Genomic DNA, 8,209 nt, shown 5'->3' on the forward strand with positions numbered 1-8,209 from the left:
AGTATTCGTACGCTGTCGTGTGCAGGTCTGGACGTCTTCATCAAGACGGTGATTGCCTGTCTCGGTACCCAGTCGAGCCACTTGCTCTCAGTGACACTGACGATATCCCTTTTATGTTTGGCATTTCTGATCTACACAACATAGCCGAGGAGTAGCGCAAAGACTCATATTTACAAACCATCATTGAGGGTCTTAGCTCTGGAAGCTCGAAGCGCTCCTTGCCGCTCTTCGTTAGCAAAAATGGCATCCTCTACCACCGCAACTTCCGTCCTGACGGGCCCTCCCTCCTCTACTTCTAGTCATTCCCCAGCAGCAACGGTCTTCTATAGTTGCAGAACTCCATGACCTGCCTGCCGCTGGCCACCTTGGTGTGGCACGAACTGACGACCGGATACGGCGTCGTTCTTTTGGCCTGGATTATACCGTACAGTCCGGCATTACGTCACCACTTGCGACATCTTTCATCGCAGAAAGAAGCCTTCAGCACCACCTCCTGGTCTTCTGCCTCCTATAGACTTGCATGTGGAGCCGTTCTACCGCGCCGGGCTCGACCTCCTTGGGCCCTTCCCGACCTCGTAATCCGGAAATAGGTGGGTCGCAGTAGCCACAGACTATGCCACTCGGTATGCGATCACCCGTGCATTGCCTACGAGCTGCGCGACCGATGTAGCTGACTTTCTTTTGCGCAATCTTTTTGTATAGCACGGTGCCCTTTGTCAATTACTCACAGACCGCGGACGCTATTTTCTGTCCAGAGTTGTTGACGACACTCTGCGTTCATGTTCTCCCAAGCATAAGATTGCCAAAGCATACCACCGTAGACCAACGGGCTAACCGAGCGTTTGAACCGAACATACACAGATATGTTGTCTACGTACGCCTTCCCCGACCACAAAGACTGGGATCTCGCCTTGCCCTTTGTGACGTTCGCTTATAACACCTCCCGGCATGACACAACTGGTTACTCTCCTTTCTATCTCTTATACAGGAGACACGCCATCCTGCGTTTGGATACACTCGTCCCATCCTCTGATCGTCCAGTGCCCGCGGACGCCCGTTACGCCATTGCTCAAGCTGCAGACGGTCGCCAGATCGCCGGTACTCGGCTCCAAGCGTGCAAGCCAGCACTCAAGTCTCTTTACGATAACCGCCATCGCCATGTGACCTACCCACCGGGGTCGCTCGTTCTTCTGTGTTCCCCTTTCCACCTCGTCTACCTTTCTGAGAAACTTTTGTCCCCCTACCATGGTCCTTATCGTGGTGTGCGTCAGGTCAACGACGTCACATATTTTATTTCGTGTACCCTCAGGGCCAGAGGCATTATAGAGGGGATTATTTTATTTCGTGAAGTTGCATCTCATACACCATCATCCTCATCATGTAGACCACCCACCGATATTGCTCACGTTATGCGCCTCAAGCCCTACCACGCCGCTCCTATATCAAGGTCATGCCGGGGGTCATGCTACGACGAAGTGTAAGACGAAGCTTACAACCATCCCTAACATCAAATTACAAACACAAGGGGCGGAGATTCCTCATGTTGAAAATATCAGAATTTTAGGCATGATTATACAAAGCAACGGGTATAACGGTGATGCAATGACTAAGATGGAAAACTGCGCGCAACAAACGATGCGACTCATGCAGCGGATTGCCAACAGGACACACGGCATGAAAGAGCAGAATCTCCTACGGCTGGTACTGGCGTTCGTAGTTAGCCGTATCTTAAAATTTCAGAAAAGGAAAAGATAAATGGAATTATTAGGCGGTGCACGAAACAAGCTCTAGGATTCCCCATCCGTACATCCACTCACCGCCTCCTAGAGCTAGGCATGCATTATACCCTCGAAGAAATTACGGAAGCAGTGAGAACGTCCCAAATCGAAAGCTCAGCCGGGACCACAAACGGCAGGGCCATTCTAGAAAAACTCCATCTGAGCCGAGATATCAGAACAACCGCCAAAGTTGACATGCTCGGAGAAATTCGGGACAATATAGTTGTACCCCCATTACGCACGAATATGCATCCTACTCATCACTCAGTGCGCCGGATCAAACGGGCAGAGGCGCTAGAGAAACGCTTCCGCTGCTACAAAGACGAGGACGTGGCCTACGTCTACAAAGACGAGGACGGGGTCTACGTGGATGCCGCTGAGTATGGCAAGAACACGATGGCCCTCGCGGTCGTCAATAATAAACAACTTCTCAAAATAAGTGCCTCCTTACTCTCGGGTGACCCAGAGACTGCAGAGGAAGCTGCCATAGCACTGGCTTGTGTAGGCACAGTGACTCCAAAGTGACTCCAAAGTTGCCATACTAAATTTCAGCAGGGGCCGAGTCTCCCCTCTAAAGAATGCAATTCTAAGCCGTCATGTAATAGACCGGAAAATTACACTAGTCTGGACACCAGAATATGCATCCCTGCCTGGTAATGAGACGGCCCACGAGTTCGCCCGAGGCTTTTGCTTCAGGGCGGACCCGATCGAGGTGGTCCTTACAGACAGGGATCACATGGTGACATACAGAGAAATTACACAGCACTATCGTTTGCAACGAGCTAGACTTCATCCAGCGGATAAATCCTTGTCCAGATACCAAGCCATCAACTGGGGCCGGTTACAAACTTACATCTCTCCAAACCCGGCCCTCTGAAGTCTTATGCACCCAGGGATATTTTTAGACAAATGCGCTAACTGCGAACTTAGGGCCACCTTGGACCACATACTACGGGAATGTCCTCATTCTCCCCGGGAGGGACGAGGTGTAAACTCGAATAATCAGTGGGAGACCTTACTACTGAGCTCCGACCCGGCGACTCAGTTACAACTCGTCCGACTGGACGAAGCCGCCGCCGAGAGACAAGACCTTTCGGCCGTCGTCTACGCGGGTAGCCCTCTGGCTACCCTCTTTCTGTTGGACATTAAAAGTTTTCCTATCCTATTCTCTCCCGCGTGAAAGGGACGAACAAAGAAGAAAAGGTTGATGGGGCCTCCTGTTCGCGTTGGTGCTCCCTGCTGCTCCCTGCTATGAACTAGTCACCTACCGCTTGTAAATAAATATAAATAGTATTTCCCCGTAACAGTATTTTGTACTCATGAATGCATTACAAATATGTAGGAAACCGCATCCTGTAATTTCATGCTTAGTATTGGAAATGTATTCTTAAAATTTGCCAAACATACGTGACTTAAAGCATACTTCGAGCACGTTTCAAACACGAAAAAATATGTGTGCAGTTTTAGTATCTTGCCAATGTATTGAAAATATGCTTTATTTACGGCGAGGTTCGGGTGTCCACCGAGAGATGAGAGACGGCTTTGGCGTCAATTTCGTATCCTAAAAAAAAATTCAAAAGCAGACAATACCTTTCTCTCTCCTATTCGTCTGCCTTCCTTTGGCATGACAGAATTTTCTTAGCTTCCCGTTTCAAATCGTCGGTAACGCATAACTTTGCAGACGACACCCTGATTTTTGCTTCGCTCCGGTATGAGGCAAAAGAAAAACAGACTGACACACGATTAATGCAGACGATGAATGCGATTTATGCGGTGTTGTCCTTGTTAGTTTGGTTTGGTTTATTGAGGTTTAACGTCCCAAAGCGACTGAGGCTATGAGAGACGCCGTAGTGAAGGGCTCCGGAAATTTCGACCACCTGGGGTTCTTTAACGTGCACTGACATCGCACAGCACACGGGCCTCTAGAATTTCGCCTTCAAGAAATTCAGCCGCCGCGGCCGGGATCGAACCCGCGTCTTTCGGGCCAGACCCGAGCGCCGTAACCACTTAGCCACCGCGGCATTACAGTTCCTGCTGTGTGACCCATCTGTGGTTTCACTGAATTCTGGTCATGGCGCTTGGCTGCTGACCCGAAAGACGCGGGTTCGATCCCGGCCACGGCGGTCCAATTTCGATGGAGGAGAAATTTTAGAGGCCCGTGTAGCGCGCGATCTCAGTGCAAGAGCCCCAGGTTTCCGAAACTTCCAAAGCCCTTCACTACGGCGTCCCTCCCAGCCTGAGTCACTTTGGGACATTAAATCCCCATAAACCAAACGAATCACGCGTCTTTTGTGACCGGGCCTGCGAAAGACGCCGGAGTGCAGCCGTGACACGTTCTGCGCTCGCGCCGAACGAGCGGCGGCGTTCCGTGCAGTGCACGACAGCGTCTCATCGAAGGCAGCTCGATAATTGCGGAGGACGCACCATGGCGTCGAACGCGTTTACAGATTGCGCCATCCCCATCCCTCGCGAGCTCTAAGCCTCGCTTCGCTTTTCTTTCCTTAAAAATCTTTTTTTTTTTTCGTCACCAGCCCCTGCATGTCCCGGAAGGCAAGGAAATTGCACGGGTCTGCCTACTGGCGCGAGCTGAGCCACCACCGCCGTAACGTGCAGATAGAGGAGACTTGAAAGGTATGAGAGGAGAGTGAGCGAACAGACGCGCGTGGCAGCAACCGCATCCTCCGCCGTAGCCATGGCGTTGCCTGTAAAAGATACCCCCCCCCCCTCCTTTTTTGTGTACGCGCAAAGAACTAATAGATAAAAAACGTGTTGGGCCATTGGTTAGGCAGCCGATAGCGTTCGCCAAACGCTGCGAGCGTGCTGTCGCAACGCTTGTATTGTGTATTTTTATTTAGTTTTTTCTGTGGTTTCTTTTCACCGTGCTCCGCGTGGACACCGTGCAGCGCGTGGGTTAGCTATGGCCTCTTTCGGAGCTTGCAACGAACGCTGGAGTTTACGAACTTCGCATAACAGCTTTCCGGCGACTGGATTTGCGAGTCTCGTTACTCATTTTTTCTGTCGAATACCAAGGTTCTCGAAAAAGGTTTGGTTTGGCTTAGGGGGGTTTAACGACTCAAAGCGACTAAGGCTATGAGGGATGCCGTAGGGAAGGGGTCCAGAAATTTTGACCACCCGGGGTTCTTTAGCGAGCACTGAGATCGCACTGCACACGGGCCAAGAATTTCGCCTCCATCGAAATTCGACCGCCGCGGCCGGCATCGAACCCATATCTTTCGGGTCCGCAGCCGAGCCCCATAACCACAGAGCCACCGCGAAGGCAGGTTTGTGAAGAGCATCCAGTAGAGTAACCTGGCTCCTTTGAGACCTTGCTGCTTTTAATGTGGCATCAGGAATTTGAGAAAGTCAAATTTAAAAAGGATGAAATGTCACTTTAACGCGGTATTCTAACTGCCTTCACGCGGTAAATGCCATTTTTCGGTAAGTGCGGTAAGTGCCATGTTGACCGCCATAGAGGAATCTTACGGTAAAGGAAAAGATTACTTGTCCAGAAATCTCGGGCCTGATTAGAGACGTCTGCCCAAAGCGCACCACTTTTCGTCGGTTCCTTACGCCTGGCGCTAAAATTTAGTCGTGAATATAACATGTGATTTTGAAGAAATTCCGTATATCGGTTTACCTTTTCAGCACCGGAATTGTTCTGAGTCGAAAATGTTTGTGTGTGTTGAGATTCTTGCGTGACGTTTTAGTTTGTCCGCAGAGGCTTATTGTAGCTGCTGTGCTGCATGTCTCGAAGTGATTACGGGGGTCTCTCCACGATCAGTGCACGTTAAAGATCCCCAGGTGGTCAAAATTATTCCCGAGACACGGCAGCAGAGGCAGAGGAAGTAGCCGTGGGTCTGGCGGTGGTGGAGTGCTGTTTGCAGTCAGGTTCATAGGCACACCGTTTCTCTAGAATGGCGTTCGGCTGCAAATATTGAGGACGCGGAATAAAACCCCTGCCATAGCGGCTATGTTTTCACAGAGGTGAAATGGAGACGTCCTTGTGGGTGCTCAGTAATGTCGGCGCCTGCCAGCGAAACCCAACTGCACTTAAGACGAAGCCTTCCAATATGGCGGCCATTTTTTTCTTTCTTCTTTCGCTCCCTCCCTCTCGTTCGACTGCGAAGCTGTTCGGCGGCCATAGAAAGAGCGGCAATTAACAGCGCCTTTCCTTTATTGATAAAAAAACATGCTCCTTTGTGGATTTTAAGGTGAAAGCCTTTAATGCCTCACACTATCGTTAGCAGCCTTGTCGGCAGATGTGTCATGATCCAGTCATGACTGGTTAGTCATTAGTTAGTCATTAATCACTCATGAATTTTTAGACATGCCTGGCTAGTCATGACAAGTTAGTCATTAACCAGGCATGAGTAATCATGACTGATTAGTCATGACTGGTTAGTCATTAAGCAGCCATGACTAGTTAGTCATGACTAGTTCGTCGTTAACCTGTCATGACTAGTTATGACCGGTTAGTCATGACTGGTTTGTTATGGCTGGTTAGTCATGCCTAGCTAATCATTCACCAGATATGTCTAGTTCATCAATAACCACTCATGACTAGTTAGTCATAACTAATTAGTCATGAGTAGCTAGTCATTAAGCAGTCATCAATTAACGAGTCATGACTGGTTAGTCATTAACCAATCATGACTAGTTAGTCAATAGCCAATTATGACAAGTAAGCCATGTGTCATGACTAATTTGTCATGATCCATGACTTACTACTCATGATCGGTTAGTCACGACTAGATAGTCATTAACCAGTCATGACTAGTCATGACTGGTTAGCCATTAGTCACAGTTAGTCACGACTAGTTAGTCATAACTAATTAGTCATGACTAGCTAGTCATTAAGCAGTCATCAATTAACTAGTCATGTCTGGTTAGTCATTAACCAATCATGACTAGTTAGTCAATAACCAATTATGATAAGTCCCGGGTCATGACTAATTAGTTATGACCTACGACTTACTAGTCATCATTAGTTAGTCATGACAAGTCATGACGGGTTATCCATTAGTCACAGTTACTCATGACTGGTTAGTCATGACTAATGGCTGATTAGTTATGTCTAGTTAGTCATTAGCCAGTCATGACTAGTTATGACTGGTTAGTCATTAAACAGGCATGACTAGTTCGTCTTTAACCAAACATGACTAGTTAGTCATCAACTAATTCGTCATGACTAGCTAGTCATTAAGCAGTCATCAATTAACAAGTCATGACTGGATAGTCATTAACCAATCATGACTAGTTAGTGAATAACCAGTTATGATAAGTCATGGGTCATGACTAATTAGTTTTGATCTACGACTTACTAGTCATGACAAGTCATGACGGGTTATCCATTAGTCAGAGTTAGTCATGAGTCATGACTAATGGCTGATTAGTTATGTCTAGTTAGTCATTAGCCAGTCATGACTAGTTATGACTGGTTAAAGAATAGGTAGTCATGACTACCTAGTCATTAACCAGGCATGACTAGTTCGTCATTAACCAATCATGACTAGTTAGTCATCAACAAATTAGTCATGACTAGCTAGTCATGAACCAGTCACCAATTAACTAGTCATGGTTACTTAGTCATTACCTAATCATGATTAGTAAGTCATGGGTCATGTCATGACCCAATTAGTCATAGCTAGCCAAACCAAGACGCCCCATAGCCGCCTCGTGTGTGCCAACAGCCCTGCGGCCGAAGTTGCGTGGAAAGGCTGTCGCCTCGCGCACTTCAGATCGTCAATGTGGCCCCTGAATGTTTTTTTCGCAGTTATACCGCAGCTAATTTTTTTTTCCGGAGCGCTCAAAAATCGCTGCAACCATGGCCTGACATCAACAGTGAACATATTCTTTCGTTTCATGTTGAGCCCAGCAAGTGGCCGAAATCGAGAGCCCTCCACTACGACACCTATCTCACTCTTTTTCTTCGTCCACTCCCACCTTCCTGCCTTCCTTCACGGCGCGGTTGAGGTGTCCAGCAAGAAGTGACAAATGCGCCATTTTGTTTCCCGAAACACCACTACTCAAACCAACCGCAGCACGCCTCCTTCTCTAACAATGGCGGCTCCACGGGGCTTGCGAGACAATGTATATAGACCGGGCAGCTTCAACCCCAACGCTATCAATATGTCAACATAAGAGCCGCGGCTTAACACTGCATCGAAGCCGGAGAGCCATGGTCGCTCCAGCTACAGTTTCTGATACGACCGTGAAAGGCGAACCCACAGTGATGGCCAAATACATTCTGGAACTCGACTAAATCACACAGGGTAGCCGACGGAGTTTGGGGTACACCTCGAAGCTTAGAGAACAAATCATGACGACTTTCATGCCTGGTCATGCCACAGGAATCTCCTCAATGGAACAAAAAGATACCCATGGGGCCCCGTAAGCGGAACACTTCCTGTTCTTTCAGGGAACAGAAAGTT

This window comes from Amblyomma mixtum, chromosome 1 (genome assembly GCF_055824585.1).
Source record: "Amblyomma mixtum isolate Tamu chromosome 1, ASM5582458v1, whole genome shotgun sequence".
NCBI classification, from domain to species: domain Eukaryota; kingdom Metazoa; phylum Arthropoda; class Arachnida; order Ixodida; family Ixodidae; genus Amblyomma; species Amblyomma mixtum.